Source organism: Xyrauchen texanus, chromosome 47, assembly GCF_025860055.1.
Source record: "Xyrauchen texanus isolate HMW12.3.18 chromosome 47, RBS_HiC_50CHRs, whole genome shotgun sequence".
Taxonomy (NCBI): domain Eukaryota; kingdom Metazoa; phylum Chordata; class Actinopteri; order Cypriniformes; family Catostomidae; genus Xyrauchen; species Xyrauchen texanus.
In genome coordinates, this window is record NC_068322.1 from 16463636 (window position 1) to 16490734 (window position 27099).

General features: G+C 38.5%; 1 pseudogene; it reads right to left on the bottom strand.

The window, feature by feature from the left end:
- Positions 1-4105: 4105 nt before the first annotated feature.
- On the bottom strand, positions 4106-25345 carry LOC127638871 (gamma-secretase-activating protein-like; annotated as a pseudogene).
- Positions 25346-27099: the final 1754 nt, after the last annotated feature.

A 27099-nucleotide genomic window follows, 5' to 3' on the forward strand; every position in this document is an offset into this window, starting at 1 on the left:
GTTATGAGTTACACAACCGCTGCCTTGCATGAAAAACCCTTGGTTAGCGTCAGAAGAGCCATAAAACCTCTCCGGGGATGGAGAGCATACGGCGCTCGCAGATGCATGGAGAGCATCAACGGGCTCAGGGGCAGACACAGGTGAAACAGGGTGAAAAAAATCAGACATAGCACATACCTGCTGCCCCTGGGCCGCGAGCGCTTGGTCAAGTTTCCACACCGTAGCTCCTCGCGCTGAATGTCTCGTGTTCCTCGCATTGTGACTGTCTTCGGTGGGGTTGGTTATTTTGTAACCCGCACACACACACACAAGACGAGACAGTCACAATGTCGGAGGAAAAACTGCTTTAATAAAAATAAAGCAGGCAAAAGTACATAACAGGGTAAATCCATAGGGAGAATCGTCGAGGGAAGCGTAGGGTCAAAAGCCGGGGAATCAAAGTATAAACAAGGGGCAAATCCAATGAGAATGGTCGAGGGAAGCGAGGGTCAAAGCCGGGTAATCAGAATAGAGTAGCGGGAAGGACTAAACAGGGGAGCTAGGGGAACAAGAGAGCTGGCAAGCTAAGGGGTAACGAATCACAGGGGGGTCAAAACTAGACGAGACTAGCGGGGGGCAAAGACACGGGAATCTAAATACAATAACCAACCACCGTGAGACGAAAGGGTAGTGATATATATAGTGACGAGTGCAGGTGTAAACAATGAACAGGTGATGAGACGAGTGCAGGTGAAACTAATGTGCAGGAGTGCAGATGACGCGAGTGCAGGTGGTCATAATGTTCTGGGGGATTGGAAGCGCTTGAGAAACTCGAGGAAGGGAGATTGCCTAAGAGCATGTGAGCGAGTAGGAGCAAAGTGGGCGTGAGGGCTCGAGCGAGCAAAAAGAGCGTGAAAAGCTCGAGGGGGCGGAGCGAGGGAGTGTGCGTGTGTGTGCTAGACGATGCGGGGAGAAGCAGAGGAGCGGGGTTCGTGACAAATCTACAGACATTGTTTATGGTTGTTCCAAAATCCCTGAACCAGGATCCAAATGATCAATTGCAAAGTCTTTTCTAACTACCAGTAATCAGAATAAAGGTTTTTTGGAACACCGGGGGGGTATTATAGAAAATGTACTATCTTAAGTTAAGATTTGATCAGTTAAATTAGGGTTAGGGTATCTATCTATCTGTCTGTCTGTCTGTCTGTCCATCTGTACTGTCTGCCTGTGCTGTCTGAAATTATTTCTGCATGTTGGGCTTGTAAAACCTTCAAACTGCAAACATTTAAAACTATTTTAAACATCACACTAGGCTTTTTCAAGCCAACATCAACATTTGACAAAATTTACTTGAACTTGTTGACGACTATTGTTCTTAAAGAAAGCTAACACCCAAAAATGTTTTGGCATTTGCATACAAAATTTTGTGCAGACTTTAGTTACTGAAGAGCACAGGGACACATCTGCTGCCAGGCTGACACGGTCTAACCAACATAATGATTCTCAGAAGGACAAAAATAAGACTGAAAATCCATATGTAATAATTTATTTACTGTGCCTGTGTATATGTGAAATGAGAGCAAAATACTCAAAATTGCATTTAAATATCGATTCCACTGCAATGCCTAGATCGGCCCAATTTAAAGGAAGCAGACCAGGTCCTCTGTCTGTTTTTAATTATGTCACTTCCTGCTGTCCTGATAGTGTAGCTGTTATGTCTGTACAATAGCTTTCCAAGAGTAAAGACAAATTGATGAAGCTAGAAAAGACTTTGGTCAGGCCAGAGAGAATGGAATAAGATAGCAGAGTGGAGAACATCCGTCTACTGAGGAGCTCATCAAGAGGATTGAACAGGTACAAAGAAAACGTTTTGCCTTTTTTAAAAGGATGACGCGTGCACATTTTTTAAAATGGCTATAAAATAAAAAGTGACATTTCTGACACTGGCGTTTTTAGTTAGAGGTGTACCTAGTAGATAAAGAGGCTCAGCTCTTGGAAATGGAGCTGGTGTATGAGCAGGTTACATGCCTCACCGAGCGTATCTGCGTATCAAAGCTGAGAACGGTAATAATGACACTCTGCATCTGGCTATGAAAGTAAGCTCCCTCATTTGCATCACAGCAAAATGGTTTAGATTCTTTCTGCCTAGACAAATGTCTCTACACTGTACGTGTCAATGTACACTGACACACACGTCCTCTTTCCTGTCCCTCTTCTCATGTAAGTGAAAACACACTGTACTGTAGTTGTTTTATATCCTCCAGCCATTGTGGTCTCCAAAAAAACATCAGCTGCCCACATTTATGAACCATAACAAGCTGTCTTGCACTCTAACCAATCCTTCAGCATGACTAAACCTCCAATTGATGTGGTCTGTTCTTGTAAATATAGACGGGCATGCACTCTGTAGAAGTGCATTTAAAATGTGTGTGTGTGTGTGTGTGTGTGTGTGTGTGTGTGTGTGTTTTTTTGCTGAATAAGCTGCAGGTCCAGATCAGAGAGCATATTTGTAAAATTATGGTAGTGGGGCTCTCTATGCATCAGGCACAGTCTATGACCCAGCAGCAGGAGATGAAAAAAAAAGAACTACAGCTGGACTTGTGTCAGGAGCGTCTACAGTAGGGCCTGCCTCCCTCAGATAGCATAGAGCAGGAGTTGCTGAGATGTCTCTGAGATCAGGCAGATGCCAGATTGACACAATGAAAAAAGCAAGGGTCAGCCTCTGAATGCCATCAGAAGGACAGTGACGACAGTCTAATGAAAATCACCATTGAAAATAATGGGAATTACACAAAAGATTAAAGTAACATGTCTGCACACACAACGGTAATGATGATTTAAGGAGGAAATGCACAGATTATGCACAGATGTCCCTCCATTTATTAAAGTTCAAAGGTTAGTTGGATCCTACTTTAAATGAAAACAGATGTAAATAATTTAGCCACAGTGCTGTTAACGTCATGTTTGTGTGTTATTGATGTGTCTGTTAACGTCATGCTTGTGCGATACTGATGTGTTTGTGTTTGTTTGTTTGTTAATGTGTCACCTTGCAGAGGAAGATGAGAGGAGCCAGCTTCCGAACAGTGTTTACACCACAGCTGAGCTTCAACCCAACACTTTAACCTGTGCCCAAACACTACGGAGCCCTAGCCCTCTTCAAACCCACCGAACCAGGTGCAAACATTCACCACATCCGCAAACCAAAGCCCAAACCTATTGAGATCTAGAGAGTAAGCCACCCCCACCCCCAAACACACACACACACACACACACACACACACACACACACACACACACACACACACACACTTCAAATCAGCAGCAAACCGATGACACTTACAGTCAAAATATTAAAATAAAAGTCCAGATATGCACCCATTCCTGTGGAATCTGGTCAATTTCCTCAGAACAAGTGATGTTAACACAAGACTTGTATGTCATATGGTTCTAATTACAATATAGAGCTCATTCATAGAGTCCCGTGAAGATCTGCCAGAGCTGTGGGGTGGGGGAGAATGCAAAGCCTAAAGAAATTGTTTATCCAAAAATGTAAACAATAAAATAAATGCATTTTATATGCATCTCTCTCGTTTGCGTACCAATGCTTACAGTCCTGCCTAAAGTTGCCGACCCCTGATCTAGATACAGCTGAAGCTGAATAATGAAATTAATTAATAGAGAGAAACATACAGAGGCAGCAACTTAATATAATAATTTAGGAAATTGCTATTGAAAAGAGGCATTTCATATGCAGAACACATAAATTATTTTAAAGTCATTTTTAGTTCTTATTACAAATGTACAAATGTACCCAAATGTACCTACCCCATCTGACATCTGGTGCAAAAATCCCTTTGTTGGTGCTCTTCCATGGAATGGCATCTCTGTGTTTAAGAAAGATCAGCTAGTGCATAGTTTCAGACATATTTATTGGCATTACTAATAGTAGAGTCATGTCAATCTGGGTGCCAAAATGATATATTTAAATAATGGTTTGACAGCCAGGAAATAATCTTTGGTCCTCATCTTGATTTTGGGCTTCAGTTTTAGTATAATGTCCCTCACATTGAAGATTCAGTGCATTATTACATCACCTATTACACAGTAAATCAAGCTTTGTTTTTTGTTAAGGGGCACTTTTTTCCCTAATGTCCCCCATGTTTCTCTTTTTCCCCTCTATTATCTTTTTTCTTTTGGGTTTCTTGATTTCGAAGCCCAGCTTTATCAATGTCGCTTCAAGGCCTCCTCCACAAACTGTCCACATTCTCCCGCTCTTCAAAAGGGTTTTGAGGTCAAATGAACAGCCACACAATATTCACCTTATAGTCAATTACATCATTTACTAGCCCAAATCAAGACTTCACCTCTGAAACAGCATACCTTGTTTCTCCCTGTCCGAGATAATTTTGGCAAGGTAATTTATAGGCAGAAACTCAGGATAGAAACTTTCATACCTGTTGCCAAGTGGTGCAGAGTCCCACAACATAACAACATGTATAATTGCTCTGATCTATGAGCCATGGCCATTATTCAGACATTTAAGATTCACAGCACACAATTCTTTTTTGCAGATAAAGAAACATCTTAAGAGCAGCAGTAATATTTGATACAGAGTCTAGTCTAATAAACTGTTTCATCCGAGTAATAGTTGCAGTTGTTTGGCAGATATTCAAACCAGTTTTAAGCTTGTGTTTTTCTTAAGAAAGAGACATCCCTAAACATTCCCCTGCTCTCTGGGTATTTGTCCAGAAGAGTTCTGAAGTATTCTCTGTGGTGATCCCACTGCTAACACACTTTCTGCTCCATACACTAGTTAAAAAACATAATTACAGTTGTACAGTCAATATAAAACAGCATTCGTAACCCAGTTTACTCAAAGGAATAATACAGTGTACAGTTCCTTGTACAGTACAAGTTAAGTGACAGTTGTTTACCACAAAAAATTATTTCGACTCGTCCCTCCTTTTCTTTAAAAAGCTAAAATCTTGGTTACAATGAGGCACTTACAATAGAAGTGAATGAGGCCAATTTATGGAGGGGTTACAGACAGAAATTGAAGCTTATAATTTTATAAAAAAGCTCTTACATTTTGTAAAAAAATTGTGTATTATTGAGCTGTAACATTGTTTTAATAATTTTTACAGTCGTTTGGGGGCTTAAGTGTTTACGCTGTTATGTCGTCATGGCAACGAAGTTGTAAAACTGGATATAACTTTACACAGAAAAGGTTAGTTATGATTTTATTACACTAAAATCATGTTAACACACATATTGTTTACAACTTGTGGCTATATTTTTGAAAAAGTGAGCATTTTAACATTTACAGATTGGCCCCATTCACTTTCATTGTAAGTACTGCACTGTAAACCAGATTTTTGCTCTTTTTTTTCCTTTTCTTTTTCAAGAAAACGAGGGGCCAATCGAAATACATTTTTGTGGTAATCAAGATTATGGCACAAATGCTGTCAATTGAGCTTAACTTGTATTGGACACAGAATAGTCCTTCATGGTGAATTCATGTGAAAAGAAAAATTTGCTTCATAGGCTGACCAAGTTATAACATCTTGATGAAGGATACTATATCTTTAGATTGTGTGCACAATAAGACCAGGAATGTGCATTAATAAAGTAAACTGTCCATTTTTATTTAATGTTGACTTGTAGCAAAAGGGAATATGGAATTTCATACTACAAATACTTCCAAAACAAAGGAAAGTGCAGAGAAATCAGAATGCATGACTAACTGTTCTACAAAAGAACAGCATGACTAATTACCAAAGGGGCAATTGGCTTGTATTTTTCAGTTGTACCCACAACATTTCCACACTTGGCTGCCGTAAGACTTAAAAAACAAAGACTGAAGCCCAGAAACATGCTGTGACCCAAAACATGACCACAAACATGCTCACATTCCATTTCTACTGAACAGGATAATTACTGATTAATCTCCAAATGCAGCTTAGTGCTCTAATGAGGAACTATGGGCTGCAGTCAAAGATTTCAAGAGGAGAGTTAAAAACAGAATGTTACCTCAGGAAGTCTTTTCAGAATACCAAATTCAATTGTTCATTTGCATCACTGTTATCTAGATCTGTAAGGAAATATAATAATATCTGTGATTAGCATGACTGGAACTCTGTATTGACCAATCAGGATCTAGGACAGGAACTATTCATTTTATAATTGTGTGTGTTTGTGTGTGTGTGTGTGTGTGTGTGTGTGTGTGTGTGTGTGTGAGTGTGAGCGTGTATTTATCACTTTGTGGGGACCAAATGTCCCCATAAGGATAGTAAAACCCAAAATTTTTGACCTTGTGGGGACATTTTGTTGGTCCCCATGAGGAAAACAGCTTATAAATCATACTAAATTATGTTTTTTGAAAATGTAAAAATGCAGAAAGTTTTCTGTGAGGGTTAGGTTTAGGGGTAGGGTTAGGTTTAGGGGATAGAATATAAAGTTTGTACAGTATAAAAACCATTATGTCTATGGAAAGTCCTCATAAAACATGGAAACACAACAAGTGTGTGTGTGTGTGTGTGTGTGTGTGTGTGTGTGTGTGTGTGTGTGTGTGTGATGTATGAGCGTGTATTTATCACTTTGTGGGGACCAAATGTCCCCATAAGGATAGTAAAACCCGAAATGTTTGACCTTGTGGGGACATTTTGTCGGTCCCCATGAGGAAAACAGCTTATAAATCATACAAAATTATGTTTTTTGAAAATGTAAAAATGCAGAAAGTTTTCTGTGAAGGTTAGGTTTAGGGGTAGGGTTAGGTTTAGGGGATAGAATATAAAGTTTGTACAGTATAAAAACCATTATATCTATGGAAAGTCCCCATAAAACATGGAAACACAACATGTGTGTGTGTGTGTGTGTGTGTGTGTGTGTGTGTGTGTGTGTGTGTGTGTGTGTGTGTGTGTGTGTGTGTGTGTGTGTGTGTGTGTTTCCTGAGCCTGGAAAACATTGTGGGACAAAGTGGGGATGACCCTGCTGGGGCTGCGGTGCCACAAATATTGAAGGAAGAAGTCACTCCTTGTGGGTGGCTGGCTGAGGTACCATCTTTAGAGGAAGTACTGAAGGCGATCCAGAGCCTGAGGCCAGGAAAGGCACCGGGCAGAGATGATCTCCCCAGTGAAATGCTGAGGGAGGGTGGTGTTTGTGCACAGACTGCCCTACATGACATCATAACAACAGTCTGGACCACTGGGCGGGTTCCGCGAGGATTGGAAGGATGCCCTGGTGGTCCCTCTCTTTAAAAAGGGGACCGCTCAGATTGTAATAACTATAGGGGCATCTCACTCCTCAGTGTGCCAGGAAAGGTCCTGGCAAGTATTATTCAACATCGCCTTGCCAGGCACGCTGAGGAGAGACTTGTGGAGCCCCAGTGTGGTTTCAGGAAGGGGCGGTCTTGCACAGATGCCATTTTCTCTGTCCGTCTGCTACAGCAGAGGTGTAGGGAATTCCAGCAAGACCTACATCTCTGCTTTATTGACCTGGTCAAGGCCTATGATACCATCAGTAGGCCTGGGCTCTGGGTTGTTCTTCGTGCTTTCGGAGTCCCAGACCCGCTGCTCGCGATCATTAAGGACCTTCATGATGGCAAGCGGGCCTGGGTAAAACTACGTGGTCGGGAGTCGGAGCCATTCCCTTTTCACCTTGGAGTGCGACAGGGATGTCCTCTGGCCCCCACATTATTTAATATCTATTTTGACCATGTGGTTCGTGAAGCCTTCGATGGCTGTACTGGAGGAATTTCCATCTGGTACAGATATAATGGGACACGGGCTGGAGAAGAGATGGAGTGATGTAGTACAGGAGGATCTGGAGCTGAGTGGACTTGCCGACGACTGGTACCAGCAGTGTCATGATCGGCCTCTTTGGAGGAGGCTTGTGAAGGATGCTGCTGGCCAGTTGGAGGCAGTCGCCTCCAACAACAACGGAGGGCAGAGGAGCGACGCTCACAACAACGAAAGCAGAGCGCAGGGTGGCTAAAGCACAGCAAGTTGGCACAGTAGGGGCACAGGTGGTGCATCAACCAGTCATCTCAGTCATTCGACCCATGTCACCGGTTGGATCTGTCCCGTGACCTCCTGCCAGCGGGCGTTCGACACTTCACGTGGCCTTAACGTGCACATAGCCTGGCACAAGCGTCGTGGTGACGTCACCGCCACTTAGTGGCGAATGGCGGTTGTTTGTTTGTTTGTTTGTGTGTGTGTGTGTGTGTGTGTGTGGTGTGTGTGTGTGTGTTTAAATTAGTACCCGCCATAAGGCGTGAAACAAACAGTTCTGTAAGCTGCAGAAGGTCATGGTACACATACTGGAGAAAAGTGTGCCCGTGGAAGACACCGGACTCCAAGCACACTTAAGAGAGAAGTATACCTACACACAAATGTACCACTCAAGCTATTTAACTAGTCGCAAGATCATGCAGAATAAATAAAACCTATGTATAAGGTCTGCAAATATTCTTCTAGCCGGGCCTGAGCCCCGGCCAAAGCATTTATGTCAATAAACAGCTACACCCTGACAGATCTGGCAGGCATCAGATATTTTCCTCACTGGGTCGCTGAATCGGTACAAAAACTTGACACACGCCACAGCTATATATCACATGATCCATTGGGATATTGGAGAAATGTTTAGTTTATTTATGTTCAGAGGGTGCATAATTCTCTTTGCTTTGTCATTGGAGAACTACAGGTTCTTTTTCTCCCTTTGGCATTGTTACACAAATTCCACACATGTCTGAACATTAACTCTGAGCTTCAATACTATAAGCAATCCCAATGTGAAGACTGGTCCTTCTAAGAAACCTCATTGTGACCAATATCTAAGCCAGCATTACATTTGCTGAGAAGACAATCATTGGATGCACTTTGGACGCCAAACCAAATAAACAATATTCCTTTAGAAATGGGAAACAATGTGGGAGAAGAATCGACTATAAATATATTTAATTTCATTCAATACTGGCAAGAATCAATTAATAACAATTATTTTAATCAGGGGCCTGGGTAGCTCAACGAGTATTGACGCTGACTACCACCCCTGGAGTCATGAGTCTGAATCCAGTGTGTGCTGAGTGAGTCCAGCCAGGTCTCCAAAGCAACCAAATTGGCCCGGTTCCTAGGGAGGTTAGAGTCACATGGGGTAACCTCCTTGTGGTCACGATGAGTGGTTCTCGCTCTCAGTGGGACGTGTGGTAAGTTGTGCGTGGATCGTGGAGAATAGCATGAGCCACCCATGCTGTGAGTCTCTGCAATTTTATGCACAATGAGCCATGTGATAAGATGCGCGTGGATTGACTGTCTCAGAAGCCGAGGCAACTGAGATTTGTCCTCCGCCACCCGGAATGAGGTGAGTAACTGCACCACCACGAGGACCTACTAAGTAGTGGGAATTGGGCATTCCAAATTGGGAGAAAAGAAGGGGGATACATTTTTAATTTGTATTTAATCAAATTAAAAATTTAGTTTTTCCTTACAGTATATTGATGAAGTGCTTTTTTATGCTCATCTAGAGTATTGTGTTATTAGCTTAGCAAAATGTTAACGTCAAACCAGAGACTGTATAAAGTCAGGTCATTGGTATAGTTAGGAATTGTAGAAATCGCAACGATGAATATGGCAGGTGTAGGAATGAAAGTCCCACTGATGGCATGACTGTCAAGTCGAAACATTCATAGAATTACAAGTCTGTAACTTTTGATAACAAGTTCTACAAAGACATGGATATGTTTTATATCAGAATCTCATAATTACTGTAATTTCGAAAAATAGCCTGAGATTGTTGTCAGATTTTATCGCATTTGAAATGTTGTTTTCATAATCTTGACCAACTGTTTGGAGAATATCTATCTTTCCCCTTTCAAGTAGATAGGAGCTGTTCTTGTATCTAGGGCTACAAAATATGTAGAAGAAAATGTGATAAGCCATAAATTGTTGGATAATGCGATATGCAATATGATATCTTATTATGGTGTAATTGGAATGCATAGAACATCAGAACCCCCACCGCCCAAAGATACTTAAGTTTATTGGGATAAAAGGACGGTAGAAAAGCAGGACTCTGTGGTGGCTAATTCATGTGTAAATTATTTCTCATGCTACCTGAACCACTCTTTCACAATTTGAGCCTGATGAATCTTGGCATTGTCATCCTGGAATATGCCTGTGCCATCTGGGAAGAAAAAATGAATTGATGGGATAACCTGGTCATTCAGTACATTCAGGTAGTCAGCCGACTTCATTTTATTGCCGCATAATGTTGCTGAGGCTAGACCTGACCAATTGAAGCAACCCCAGATAATAACCATTATTTAAATCCAAATGGCTTTTTTTTTTTTTGGCCAAGCAGTGTATATACGGTTTTACCTTTAGCTACATAACAACGAATATTACACGCTCAATCATTTGAGATGGAAATTGTTTTTGGAGATACACGGTCTCAGTTCAGTGATCTGTCAAACACAGCATTAAAGAGCATCAAAACAACATTTACTGCTTGAAGTTTGTGATAAAATTGACAATTTTAAGTCAGTTTATCACAAAATTCAAACAATAAATGTTGTTTTGATGCTCTTTAATGCTGTGTTTGACAGATCACTGTAGCTGTCCTTTAAAAAAGAACGGGACACAACGCTCTCTCTCTGACTTATGGTATGATAAACATAAATCAACATCAGAGGATATGTTTAAAGACACAGTAAAACTCGTGTAATCTGTTAATCTTGGAATGACAATGGAGAAAATAACTGGGGAATATCTCTTTTATGGGTGATTAAAGTATATATCACCCAGCTTTCTCGTGGGTGCTCGCAGACTGCATGCACAGTCACTTCTGAAAGTCGCACGCTCAGTCTATACTTTGCCATCTGTGTCACCATAAACATTACATTTTAAAGATTTAAAATCATTTAGTTACCATAAACCCTTGCGATATGCATATTGTGATATTTACATGAGCAATATTTCTATAAATGCGAATAGAAAATAGTGACCTGACTTGCCTTAAATGGATTTGGGTCAAAGAGTCATCGTGCACTGCACGTTTTGTGTGTGGTGTGCAAAGTTAGTTCCCATGTAGAACATTCCAAATCAGTCATTTATGACTAACCCAGTTTCAGATAAGACACTGCCTTAGAAGGTAGTGGCCTATGTTGGTTGTAAACACTGAAGCAGCTCACTAGGTTTTGGAAAAGGTCTATTGTCTAAATGTCCTCAGAGGGTGTGTGGATCGTGAGCGAATCTATGTTGCTCTTACCTGGAGGCAGGAGGAGATAGAGTCCTTTAGTTGCTTCCAGAATGGAAACATCATGTGAAACATGGCCCACTCCTTTGAACTGCCCTGCTGCTCACAAAAACAGAGAGTGCATCCACACGCACACACACACACACACACACACACACACACACACACAAACAAACAATGAAGACAGAGTTTGATCAAAGCAATGAAGCATTCCCACCCATTCCCCTCCAATAAATCTAACACATACCAGACCAGTTCAAGCTAAAAAGAGAGAATACAGCCTTATTAATACTAAGAACACATTACACAAACTGCAGAACTAGGACAGAATCCAACACCTGTGACACTACTAACTATAGAATCTTTCATGATGTTTGGTGGAAATACACTCATGCTTTCCTCAAATGACAGCTCTCAGAGAACGTGGATAATCTGACTCACTTTCCCTTACTGTTTCACTGGAAAGCACAAATTTATGAGAACCACCCCAACTTTATTGCTCACTCTGCACACTTTAGTTTCACTTGAGCAAGCTCACTCACTCACTTCAAAAACAGGAAGCAACACCACACGTACATCTGCTTCCCCTCCGGTCTCCCAAACAGATTCTATCTAGTGTCAATTTGGTGGAAACAGATATATGTGCATATCTTGTTCCGTGTTTCCCTTAAATAGTAAAAGAGCAGTACATTAAAGGTCTTTGTTCCAGTCTTCCAGAAGGGATATATATTTTTATAAGTAGAAGAGTTTATCAAATGCACTAAGTTGCAGCACTGTTTTTGTGTCGACAATTGACAATTGCTAATGTGTTCTGTAGAGATCTCTGGCTTAATGACGCAAGAACATATACATTACATATAAAAAGACATAACAGCTTTGCTGGTATTGGTACTTTTATTTACCAAAATGTCATTCAACTGATCACACTGTATAGTCAGGACATTAATAGCATGAAAAATTACTATTACAATTAGAATTGTTTTTTTTAGAACTTTTTAAACTACTTCAAAAAGTTCTCATCAAAAAATCCTCCACGTGCAGCAATGACAGCTTTGCAGATCTTTGGCATTCTAGCTGTCAGTTTGTTCAGATACTCAGGTGACATTTCACCCCACACTTCCTGTAGCACTTGCCATAGATGTGGCTGTCTTGTCGGGCACTTCTCACACACCTTACAGTCTAGCTGATCCCACAAAAGCTCAATGGGGTTAAGATCCATAACACTCTTTTCCAATTATCTGTTGTCCAATGTCTGTTTCTTTATTCACTCTAACATTTTCTTTTAGTTTTTCTATTTCAAAAGTGGCTTTTTCTTTGCAATTCTTCCCATAAGACCCGCACCACTGAGTCTCCTCTTTACTGTTGTACATGAAACTGGTGTTGAGTGGGTAGAATTCAATGAAGCTGTCAGCTGAGGACATGTGAGGTGTCTATTTCTCAAACTAGAGACTCTGATGTACTTATCCTCTTGTTTAGTTGTAAATCTGGCCTTCCACATCTCTTTCTCTCCTTGTTAGAGTCAGTTGTCCTTTGTCTTTGAAGACTGTAATGTACAACTTTGTATGAAATCTTTTCAATTTCAAGCATTGTACAGCCTTCATTCCTCAAAACAATGATTGACTGATGAATTTCTAGAGAAAGCTGTTTCTTTTTTTTTTGTTGCCATTTTTTACCTAATATTGACCTTAAGACATGCCAGTCTATTGCATACTGTGGCAACTCAAAAACAAACACAAAGACAACGTTAAGCTTCATATAACAAACCAAATAGCTTTCAACTGTGTTTGATATAATGGCAAGTGATTTTCTAGTACCAAATGATCAATTTAGCATGATTACTCAAGGATAAGGTGTTGGAGTGATGGCTGCTGGAAATGGGGCCTGTCTGGATTTGATCAAAAATTACTTTTTTCAAAGACAGATGTTGCTGTTTTTATATCAGTGATGTCCTGACTATATTTTGTGATCAGTTGAATGCCACTTTGGTGAAAAAAGTAACAATTTCCACTGAAACTGCTAAATCTGTACATTATTCCAAACTTTTGGCAGTCAGTGTGTGTGTTTGTGTGTGTGTGTATATATATATATATATATATATATATATATATATATATATATATTAACATACATAATTCTCATTACTGCAATACATTATTGAGAACTCATTCTATCTGGACATAATGGAAAAAAGAAATTCACATCACAGTAGACTACTGACTATTGGGAAAGGGGGTGAAAATGTGCTTAATTTCATTAATTTGTCATGAAAATAAACTCACAATGCAAAGCATCTTAATGGTCATGAAATAGGCTTCAGTTTCTTTATGCAGAATATAAGTTAATATTTTCTTCTTTGGATTTGGGGGTGAAATTTGACCCTAGGATTTCTGTAAAAAGAAATTAAACCTGACATTTCATTAAATTAACACCGCTTATCCAGCCCAACTCAGACAACTCAGTTACCAAACCAGAATGGGTGGTCCATAGACAAATAATAAAACTTGAGGACTACGACATTCACAAGAACATTTTAAACGGTTTCTGTATGAGGGCAGATTCTGGTTGTCTGTTTCTGATTTAGGCTTTATTCATCACTGTCATTGTCAGAGTTTGTAGAATTGTTTGCACTTGTCCCTTATTCTCTCTTATTCCTGCTTCAGATCTATGACATGTCTCCTTATTTCTTTGGAGTGTTGCAGCCGACAACTGAAAAGCACACCTCTCACCAGACCAAACAGCATCCTCTGCTGTTGGTCTTCCTCCTGAAACAGTGGAACAACACGCCTGTCTGAAGGGAGGAAGAGACAGAGGAAGACAGGTCTTATTGGGTGAATCTCACAAACAAATGTCAAGGTCATATTTCACCCCAAAATCTAAAAATTATATCTTGCAAAAAGAAAGTGAAGCCTATTTTGTAGGCCATTAAGATGGTTTTGAATTATGACACATTTAATGATAATTAAGCACATTACAACACCTAAATAATTAAATAAATAAAAAATATTTGTCATTACTGTATTACTCCTAAATTACTACAAATCATCTGACACATTTTTCTTTTTTATAATAATCTGCACAACTGAAATACTGTTCAATACTACTGTGCCATATACATTATTTGGGTAAAGGGATGTGCCTAATTGTCATGAAAATAATGTTAAAATGAAAAGAAAAACAACATAATGGCCCTAAAAATATGTTTCAAGTTATTTATGTGAATTGATTTTGGGGTGAGTTATGACCTCGACATGGACATGTTTTTGAGGTTCATTAACAATCCTAGCTTGTGCTTGCATGTAATTCTATACATTTCTATTGTCTTCGTAGGAACTTGAATCTGCTTTTAGTAAATATGAGCTCAAACCACATTCAAGTCAAAGAAACATCCAGCACTGCACGGTATTCAGACAAACACAAGATTATACAAAATGAGTCTTGTGTGTGTTCATGTGAGTGGGGAAGAGGCCAATCACTCTTATATAACCCTACGGAATTCCTCCTCTTTCCCTCCCTAACAGGTCCTAGATTAACTACACATAAACCTAGAGACTGATTACATCCACACCAGAGAATGTGACACGAAACTCTGGTAATTCAGACTTGTTTTCTATAAAAGTATGGAACATTTCCTGGATTTGGTCAGGGATAAATAAAAATCTCTTTTCATAGACACTACTAGTCATTTAAACACGTTTCACTTACCCAAACGCAAGGTGCCACCATTGATAGAACTCTGGAGATAAACATTTAAATGAACTGAAACTGCTTTCCAGTTGCATGGTTAGTTTCACCCCACAATAAAATGTCAATAGCGAACACATATTGCTTGGACAGATCATTTACCCAAGGCTATCTTTTTGTAAAGTTAATTGTATATAGATGAATGATTAGATGCACAGGAAAAGCAAGTAAATATTGACAAATTTTTAACCATGATTAAGAATTTATGCGGTTCAGCTATTCATATTAGAGGTAGTCCGATATATCAGTTTTACCGATTAATAAGTGCCAAAATTTATCAGCAGAAATCTATGCCGATAGAAGCCGATAGGTGGCCGCCGCTGAATGATTCTACAGTAACTACAGCAGCCTCAAGAGGTGAAATTAAAACAACCTTGCGAGGATTTGCGAGGACTTGCTGTATCTAAATCTTTAAATATTGACATTATTCATCCATATCTATTGTTATTTTGATTACGGTAGTTAATAAAGTGTTCTAAATTGAAGTGAGAGCATGCAAAAAGGAATTCAACTATATGGTAACGTACCCAGCCAGCACATTCAACTTGTGAATAAAAACCTTCAAATGGTGAATATGTAGGCTATAAAAAACTTGATTTGGTAAATATTTAAATATGAAGCATTGTAATGGAGCCAAGTCTCCGTTGTTGCAAAGTAAGAGTTTAGGCTTGTTTATAGGCTTGCGTTATGCACCAGCCTCTATTTTGTTTCTCAGTATTATTGGGATTTAAGTTGAACATTAAACTGCATCTGGAATTGAATTTATTTTGGACTCTTGTAGCCTCTAATGGCAATTTTCCACTGCACGTTACGGTTCGACTCACCTCAACTCTACTCGCTTAACGTTTCTGAGCTTGCATTTCCACTGCAGTTTAGTGCCATCTCAATGTGGGTGGGATTATAGGCTGATCGTCATAGATGCTCCGTCTCTTCTGCCCTGACATCATCTTAAACATGACACAAACTGACCAAAACAATAACACGACCACTAGCTGTTAGCTACTAGCTCATTGTGCTGCATAAAGCAGTTGTTGCATGGTGATTTTACACAAGTATAACAGTTAAATTGGCCTGGTTGTTTTAGAAGCAAGCTTCCAGTAGCTGGTCAACTAAATAAAGTGAAGCTTTCAAGCAGAGTATAGAGTAAACGTAACAAAATATACCATCCTCCATCGTGGCTGAGTCCAGGGCACTCTCCCTCCCATTGCCTGCCGGTTTAGATAGCGTCCATTCTGTCAAACCACTTCCAATTTTCCTTGATGGTTCTGTGGTCACTTTTATTTTTTTTTTACTTTTCCCTACACTGTTGGTAGGTCCGACGGTAGACAACGGCTGATGCACTTCCTGAGAGACTTTTTTGTTTCGCTCATTGCTAATGATTGGACCGTTTGCATCTCGTTTAATGACCACAGCATGGTTTTGAATTTCTTTTTTCACCATTCAAAAGTCACGTGAACAAATTATACTGTTATCCAGCCAGGTCTCCTAAGCAACCAAATTGGCCCGGTTGCTAGGGAGGGTAGAGTCACATGGGGTAACCTCCTTGTGGTCACGATTAGTAGTTCTTGATCTTGGTGGGGTGCGTGGTAAGTTGTGTGCGGATCGCGGAGAGTAGCATGATACTCCGCATGCTGTGAGTCTCCGTGGTGTCATGCACAGCAAACCACGTGATAAGATGCACGGATTGGCAGTCTCAGAAGCGGAGGCAACTAAGACTTGTCCTCCGCCACCCGGATTGAGGTGAGTAACTGCGCCACCACGAAGATTCCAAATTGGGATAAAAGAGGATAAAAAAAAGCTAATGTATACAGGGGCATGCTTTATTGTGAATATAGTGGCACTCTTAATAATTCTTCCTGTATAATCTTTTTACTGATTTTGACAGTAAACCTGCTTTTAAACATATAAGCCCATCTGAATCAGATTTATGATTTTGGTGCTCACCAGAGCTGCCTGAAACCTGGTACAGTCCTCTTTAAATAAAGTGGTTCTGAAGTCCAAGACATGCTGCAGCTCCTCCCAGTAACCCTGCTGGCTTCTGGCCTTTTACCCAACAAAACCAAAATTATAACAGCAATAATATAACATTATCACAAACAGATTTTCATAGACAGAGCAGTGAGCATTCCTTTTGGCAGATAAAGTGTCTAAGTGATCGGCCTGGACTGAAGCCCTGGCAAATGTTACGGGGGTTTTTCATTCTTTTTCTGTTTTGACATGTATCATTTTTTGGTTCCAGTTGACAGTTGTGAAATCTATTTCACCACTCAAACATATCCTGTTGTAAGGGTTTCTACAAACACATTTCCCAGGCAGATTGAATTAATTAGATTGTTCATCTCTTAGAAATCTCTGCACTAGCACTGATTTGAGTCTTTCCTGCCACCTAGTGTTATTTAAGCAAACTGCAGCTCTTCAAGGACAGCTTCAGTATATTTAAATTCAAATAATGCTCATATCAGGATTTTAAAGTGGTAAATTAAATGATTAAACATCTAATTGACTTGATTTGCATTTGACATTGATGACTATTTGATGAAGAAGGAACATGGAAGTAAACTATAGCAAGTGCAACAACACATGAATAGTATAACACGACTTTTTCGGCTGTACTACTGAAATTGCGTAAATTCTGTGTTCATATAGACTCAAAAAGTGCCAGAGAAAACACATGTGTAGGCTATGTGTTATGTGTTGCTCAATATGTATTTGACAGCAAGTTGCATCTCATGATTTGAATTCTGTTCTATTTTTCCTGATTTGTTGCATCGTCTCTTTGTATATACATACAATATATGAGAATTAAGGGTTTAACATTTCCTCAATATCTGTCATGCAAACAAAATGGTATTCCCTGAAATATACACACTTATTGACTCAAGTCAGCGCATATGGAGTATATTCTCCAGAACAGAGTATGTCTTACCGTCCCTTTGATTAGAGGTTCACACTAGGGAATGCAGTCAGCACCACAGGTAGCGCTTAGAAAACAAGACAAAAATTGTCCAGTTCAGACAGATTAGAGTCACAAAGGATATAAATAAACACATGTTTACTCCTTAAATAAAAGGAAATGCATGTTTACCATCTCAAACACACAGTAATAAGGCAATAGTTTGTCTAGGCTCACACACTACTAGTTGCTTGTTCTTTACCGAGATGTGGCAATGAAAGACAGCCCGTGAGTATCGATTATACTGATATTAGTTTATCATACCAAGCAGAGAGAGACATATAAGCACTCACCTAGAATTCATTCTTGAATCTGATCATAAGCATAAAAGCTCAAGACATTCTCACTAATCCAGTTTATAATCTGGACGATTATATTTAAGCACACACACTACCATTTTTCATCGCATGTACATCTACAGTATATATTATGAAGTGTATTACTGAATATAAAATGACATACATCCCAATATATGAAAAGCGGCAATTCCTTATGTATTACTCAGTATATTGTAATATATTAACACAATGTATTATTCTATATAATTATGAATATACTGAATATTATTTAAAATATTGAGCCTTAATATATAAGGAAATATATTTTCTTTGCGTAAGGGCAGGAACACCACTATACCATATAATCACCTGAAACAAATGAAAAGAAATGGCTTTCCATATTTGAATGTAGGTCAAGAAATGAATCAGGCTGAGATTTATTTCTCTGGGTTGAGTCAGAGATGATGTTTTGTACTGACCCAGATGAATGAAGACAGGATGGATGGTTGGCTCACTAGCAGGTGCACAGTCTTTCTCAAGAGATACAGTGAAAGCCTGTTGGGAGAGATAGATTCACATTTTATTAACCTTTTTAGTCTATTTGACTTTCGTTTACCTGCTACATTCCATACACATGTGCCAAGTACGTCACAGCTTTGTAAATATTGTATAAATCTTTGCTGCCTCTGACTCTAATCAGATGCAATGAAGTAATGATGTGTTCATGGTTGTATTACTGCAGCATTATGATTGGTACCTCTGTGCGCAAATGCTATCATATATGTGGCGTTCTTATGCCAACACACTGAATAGCTGTAGCACACACACACGTGGACCCTATTCAAAGCATTGAGAGATTCAGAAAGTGAAACTGATATTTAAGTTCCAATTAAATAAGTTGAAATTCAAGCAAAAACAAATGGTGATCATCTGAAATCAAGGCAGTAATTTGCTGAGCTGGAATCAACATGCACAGAACATACAGTACACTAAAATATTGTATTAAAAAAACTGTATTAAAAACTAATTATTTTAGCTTTTTTTAATGTTCGTGTTAAAATGATTAAGGAAGCAATGAGGAGCCGTGCAAGAGGGCACAGGCACTATAATATTTATGTCATATTCCACTGTTATGTCATATTCCATTGTTATAGGTTTTCAATTATTTATGAAAATACCCCTAGAACGCATATGTGACTTCACCCCCCTTAAGTGCATATGTGGGTCAAAAAAGACCCAGGTGAAATCTATATGCTTATTCTGTATAAAACTATGTATTGTTTCAAGGAAAAATTTATTCTAATGATAAATCTATTAGTAATTTAAATGTTTAAATCATTCATACATCTTTTATTAAATTCTGAAGAGTTTCAGACACATTGAAAATGGAGGAGTTTTGGGTGACAGTGTAAAAAGACCTGTGTAACAGAAATATGGGCAATTTACATGTTTGGTGGTAAAATATGAAATGTTTCTACAACTTTACTCTCAAGAACACATGCATATAAGTACAATGGACTAGGATAAAATGTTTTATTTACAAAAAAAAACTATATTACAAACAATCTAATGTAATCTTTATTGCTGTATGACACTACTGCTATATTTATTATACTATACTTCAATTTAGCTGTATTTGTTGTTGGGAGTGGTGAGGCGTACTGAAAAAAGAAATGTTTCAAGTTCAAACACACAAAGCAGTGCTCCAGGAGCAATGACCATTGTGCCCTTCCAGAGAACAAGGCATCTTTCTTACCTCAGTTTGCTCAATGAGGACTGTCCCTGTAATAGATATAATCTCAAAAACTTTGGATGAATTACAGTTTGCATACTTAACATATAAACATGAACATTGACATGGTTTTTAAAATATATTTAATTACATAACAAATGGAAACTGAAAACCATCAATGTATTACAAAACTAATACCAGTGTTAAATGTATTGAATACCACAGGATACACATATGGGTTGACCCTAAATTCAAAAAATATTCAACTACATTTGTAAAAGATTTGTTCACAAGAGAGAAGACACCTTAACAGAGGAATACCTGGAGTGACAGATTCAAATTGTTGACCCACATATTCATTCTTGAGTAAAGCATCTGTCTGATTAAATGACTTTATTCATGAGATATGCTGCGGAAAAACAAAAACATACTTTCCCAAGAAAAGTTAGTGAAGAAAAAAAATAAAATAAAAACTATTTGTAAATGTAGTGAAATTATTTCAATATTTCACAGTATGGTGTCATGATCTCATGTAAAAAAAACAACAAAAAAACACACCTGTTGGGTCAGTGAACTTGAGTCCCTCCTCCCGTACAAACCACATACTAGATCTTTCTAGGCAGATTTGACTCCATCAGATGATTCCATTTGTTTACTATTGCATTTTTTATGTCTTAAAGGGGTCATATAATGGTACATGCACTTTTTCAAGTTGATTGTACTGAAATGTGTGTTGGCTGTGCCTGTACACAACCATCCTATTATGATAAAAATCCATCCAGTGTTTTTGTTTTAATCTCCTTATATATTTTTCCCTGCCTCAAATCGAGCGTCGACCGTGTCGCGTCGGACGCCCCTCCCAGGATTGTTGATTGACAGCAGTGTTTCAACACAGACCCGCCCCCGCTAGTGAGCGAGCTGTCAATCATAGTCCGTCATCATTGTTGATACACTGGAGCAGAATGGCGCCTAAGCGATTGTGGTGTTCTGTTCTTCGGTGTAATAACGAACACAGCAGTCATTTTGATGTTCCTAAATCTGAACCGCTGAAGACGCAGTGGCTGAGTTTTGTTTACGATGGGAATATTCCCCACGAGCAACGTCAATGCGTTCATGTTTGCGCTGAATCATTTTTCACCAGACTGCTTTATAAACGAGGGTCAGTATAAAGCTGGTTTTGCTAAGAAGCTGCTGCTGAAAAAAGATTCGGTACCAACAATTTATATTCCCTCTGCACCTCCAGAAGAAGTGTAACGTTTTATTAACCTTTATATTAATCTTTGCAAATCGCTTGCACGCTTCACAATGAATGTGGCTAATGTTTACACTCAGGGTACATTACGGCATGTTTTCCATAACGTTACGACGTTCTCAATATAATTCATAATCCCACGTTTATAATGAACAACGCGTTATGGTTATTGTGTTATTAAAAACTGTGTACGGAGGGGCGAGGTGACCAAAGCTCATTATCATTTAAAGTCATATGCTCTGAAACGGCGTGCTGAAAACAGAGCTGTTTTTGAGCAGGTAAAATTAGTGTTTTCTTAAAATACTAATGAGAATTTTTAATAAAAGTATATTACAAAGTTTTCATTTAGACCCTAAAGATTCATATTAACTTGTACAAAAATGGCATTATATGACCCCTTTAAAAATCAATTAAAATCACTGACCTCACAGGAGTGGAAGAAATGTTGGTCATCTCCAATGTCAGCTCAAACTGTTGCACATAAAATAATAGGTTTTCTAGGTTAATTATTCATTAAATGAGGCAGTAAAATCTTTTAGATGTGACACAACGAAATGTGTAGCAATGTTTACTACAGTCTCAAAGTTGCGATTGGCGAAAAACTGTACACACTTCAGAGTGTTTCTCTTATAGAGTGGAGGGGGGAAAAAGACACACACTGGAAATATATACTGGATGTACAGTATTTTATTAGTATAATCAGAACATAAATAATTTATACTTTTTTAAAATCTTACTTCTAAATAAGATAATGTTACAGTAGTTTAAAGTGTTTAACAAAAATAGAAGATTCAGACCTGTGCGGTGAGGTAGAGTCTCTGAGTGTCCGAGTCCCACTGGACCCAACTCAACTTCTCCACCACTCTGTCTTTGCCCAAACGTTAAGGGTTCATCATCACCTGTTTAACCTATCTGGGGTAAATGTGTTTACTCCATACACTGGCATCCAAACGTTTGGAATAATGTACAGATTTGGATGTTTTGGAAGGAAATTGGTACTTTCATTCACCAAAGATGCATTCAACTTATCACAAAGTATAGTCAGGACATCACTGATGTAAAAAACAGCACAACACTATTTGAAAAAAAAAAGTCATTTTTGATCAAATCTAGACAGGCCCCATTTCCAGCAGCCATTACTCCAACACCTTATCCTTGAGTAATCATGCTAAATTGATCATTTGGTACTAGAAAATCACTTGCCATTATATCAAACACAGTTGAAAGGTTTGGTTCATTAAATGAAGCTTAACATTGTCTTTGCGTTTGTTTTTGAGTTGCCACAGTCTGTAATAGACTGGCATGTCTTGAGGTCAATATTAGGTAAAACATGGCAAAAAAGAAACAGCTTTCTATAAAATGCTTGAAACTGCCAAAAAAGATTTCATACAATATGTACACTACAGTCTTCAAAGTCAAAGGACAACTGGCTCTATCAAGGACAGAAAGAGATTAACAACTAAACAAGAGGATAAGTACATCAGAGTCTCTAGTTTGAGAAATAGACACCTCACATGTCCTCAGCTGATAGCTTCATTGAATTCTACCCGCTCAACCCCAGTTTCATGTACAACAGTAAATAGAAGACTCAGGGGTGCAGGACTTATGGGAAGAATTGCAAAGAAAAAGCCACTTTTGAAATATAAATCAAAAAGAATATGTTAGAGTGGGCAAAGAAACACAGACATTGGACAACAGATAATTGGAAAAGAGTGTTATGGATCTTAACCCCATTGAGCTTTTGTGGTATCAGCTAGACTATAAGGTACATGAGAAGTGCTACAGGAAGTGTGGGGTGAAATGTCACCTGAGTATCTGGACAAACTGAAAGCTAGAATGCCAAAGATCTGCAAAGCTGTCATTGCTGCACGTGGAGGATTTTTTGATGAGAACTCTTTGAAGTAGTTTAAGTAATTAAACAAATTTTTGAAGTAATTTTTCATGTTATTAATGTCCTGACTATACAATGTGATCAGTTGAATGACACTGATAAATAAAAGTACCAATTTCTTTCCATAAGAGCAAAATCTGTACATTATTCCAAACTTTTGGCCGACAGTGTATTTTCCATTGGATTTATTTGCATCACTAGATTGGCAAAAATTAATTAGTGGATATCATGTCCACAGTACCGCACTTATAACAGCCCTTACAACTCTGTATCCCTCCTGCCTTGTTGCAGTTATGTGGTACTGATCAACATCTGCAGAAACAAAAGCAATTTTCAAGCCAAAGTATATAACCTACTGTATTATTTAATCTCAGTGCTTAAAGTCTGATGGCCTCCTAATCACACATTTACACAATACATACAGCCATTCTCGGCCGCCAACAGCAAATGACTCTCCAGTACAAAGGTCTGCCATGTCTTAGGATAAAGAAACTAGGGGGAAGGTGTGAGGTAGAAGACAGTTTGAATGTGACTTAAACCTGTCCTTTGTAAAAAATAAAGGGATAGTTCACCCATAAAAGGAAATTCCATAAGGGAAAAAGAAACAGGGTTAAACTTTACCTAATAAATGAAGTATGCAACAGGAGATATGGTGATTGGAGTGGATATGACAATAATTTCATATATAGAAAACAAAGACGGGCTGAATGAGTATTTCTGTAACTGCTGATCTCCTGGGATTTTCACACACAACAATCTCTAGAATTGACTAAAACAACCAGTGAGGGGCAGTTCTGTCGATGGAAATGCCTTGTTGATGAGAGAGGTCAACAGAGAATGGCCAGACTGATTCAAACTGACAAAGTCTACGGTAACTCAGATAACTGCTCTGTACAATTGTGGTGAGAAGAATATAATTTCAGAATGCTATTCTGAGATGCAGAGTGGAGCTGTTTTGGCAGCATGAGGGAGACCTACACAATATTAGACAGGTGGTTTTAATGTTGTGGCTGATCACTGTATATTTAAGCAATATCACACGAGCAAGTGTGTGATATGGCCCTAAATCAGCACTGCAGTGATTCGGCCACAGGCCGACTGTCATAGGTAATCACAGCAGTGCTGATTTAGGGCCATACAGCATGATTGCGAATGTGATATTGCTTATATATAAATGTTCAATGAAAAATTAGGAAAAACTGAGTACATTCATAAAAACGATTTTGTGCATGGAACTACTTTCTTGCACGTCGGATCAAAATCTGCTGTTGCTGGTTCAAAACAAATGATGCGTCCAAGCCTGCGTTAGTTATTCAAAAATTTCACTTCATAAATAGTATCACGGCTTTTGCTGTTTCGATCAAGTTATTGGATAAACAAGGATGTGTGTGAGAGAGAGAGAGAGAGAGAGGACGATCACCTGTTGCCACACCCAAGCAGAGTTGCTGTCAGCTTTCTGAAGGTCAGCTTAGCGTCCAATCGGGGGTATTCCTCTCTATTTCATGATAGCTGGTGCGCAAGTGTCATTCCCCATAGAAACTGCAATGTCCTCCGCCATTTTAAACAGTACGTATCCAATGTGGAAACTCTGGTAAGAGGCAAGCACCTTGAGTTGTGTAATCAATCAGTCTGTTGTGGCTCTCAGCTGTGATGAGCCTTAATGCTGAAGTTGTTCGTTTAAAGCTGTTTCCTAGCTTTAGTAATGTAGTAGTAATACAAGTGATCATGGAGTGCTGAACGGATTCACTTCACGTCACCAACTGCTCATATTACACACACACATTATCTTTTGCCACCACCTGCTGGCTAACATATGCAATGTAAAAAATAAAATAAAATAGATGTAAAAAGAGACACAGCCTACAGTACATGAGCTCTTAACAAATATGCACTACTCTTACACTTTAGTTTAGGATGACGAACACAAGCGGAGTGATACACACAGTGAAGCGTCAGAGTGCTGATGGTGTCAGACCATCAGTACTCATGGAACGTCTCTAGTCCAATCAGATTCGAGGACCGGAACTAACGGTTTTATATATCTATATACACATTATTCTGTACCTTAACCTTTGTGCTGTGAGGATCATATTTCCCAATTCTGGTTGTACCTGTTTTGCCCCCTAAACTTAATGATTGGGCAATTAAAAATTAATAACGTTTAAAAAAAGCTTGGATTGCAAACTAATCAGCTTTGCATGAATACCTGTAGCACACTTGACCTGTCAAATTAAAGACATACTTTTCCATGAGTACACCACACCTCCATCTCTCTCCGCGTTCAAAATGCGAGGCTCAAGAACACCTGCACACATCTTAAACAAGTAAACATTAGTCAACGTTAGTGCATTTCATGCAAATTACAATAAATATTAAGAAAATTAGCTCTTCTGTCTAAGTGCAGTTTACTTATATTCCTCAGACAGATTCCTTCTACACCAGAATGCTTGACACAAATTATTTTTGGGCATCGAAAGTGTGATTTAATCTGAACATTTATCGTTCTCCTGCACAGATTTCTCAGAAGGCAAGTTCAAGACATGCGGTTGAGGAAATGACCTGATTTCATGCCTCACCGAAAGCCATAAATGCACACAAACTTGCCGTCGAAACACCTTGAACTTCTACTTTAACGACATCCAACTTGGACACATGTATTTGCTTGAGATAGTTGTTGTGAACCGGTTATTTTAATCGAATAGCTCGCAGCGCATCGAACTTTGTAAGTGATGAACGGGTTAACTGATGATGACGACAGCACTGGTTAGACTCGTGAAAGTGTTCGTGATCCATCATACTTTACTCGATCTGAACCGAAGGTCCGTGAAACAGATGTTTTATTCAATACATTTACCGTGCAATCTCGGGCAGATTATGTTTTTTGTAGTTTTAAATATAATATAAATATAAAATTATTATTAAAGAAAGTCAAATTTTGTGTGCAGGGTCGGTCCTAAATATACATCACCTTAAGATGGGGCGCTTGACTTTCCATTGTCTTCAATTCATCACTACTTTAATTAACCTGTTGATTAAAGGGACAGGTCACCCAAAAATGGTAATTCCCTCATTATTTACCCACCCTCATGCCATCCCAGATGTGTATGACTTTTTCATCTGCTGAACTCAAATTAAGGTTTTTAGAATAACGTTTAAGCTCTGAAGGTCCTTGCAATGCAAGTGAATGGTGACCAGAACTTTGAAGCTCCAAAAAGCACATAAAGGCAGCATCAAAATAATCTGTAAAACTCCAGTGGAAGTTATATGATAGGTGTTGGTGAGAAAGATATACATTTAAGTAATTTTTTTGCTCTGATTTCTTCTCCCTGCTCAAAGTAACCAAAACAATAATAATAAAAGATATTAAAACAAAAATTAAATGTAGTCCAATTTAAAAAAAAATACACTGAAACTAGACATCCCTAAAACAAAAAAAAAAAAAAAAGTTATAAAATAAAAACAGAATAACAGAAACTGATCTAAATTGAGAAAACGTGTTGGAAATAAAATAATAATATAACTATAATAAACCTACTTTGAAGTTTAACCAATAACGGCTTAAAAAAAAAAAAAGAAGTATTTTCATATTTTAAACATTTATTTCCTGCTTTTAAATGTACACACTTCCATCAAGTCAACAGATAACAAACAGCAAAGGTGAATATGCCTATGTAAATTAACAAGTAAAACCCCAGCACCAATCTTTTACACATTACAAATTCCTCTTAGCAACATTAGCCAAGGTTGGCATTTGTTCTCCAGTAAATTGTAGCCATGCACAACAGCAGATGTCCATTGACCAAATATCTTCAACAGTTAAGACAGCTTGAATGATATTCAATTGTGGGTGACTAATTATTCAATGAGTTTCATGTGATGTCACTGGCTATGATTTCTTATCCTCCATCAACAACAATGCCAATATTTCACCAACTATCACCTTTTTATCACTTTTACCTTTTCTTTTTTTATTATGTATACTGTAAGTTTAATCATTCAATTTGTGTTTTCCATTGATATGTA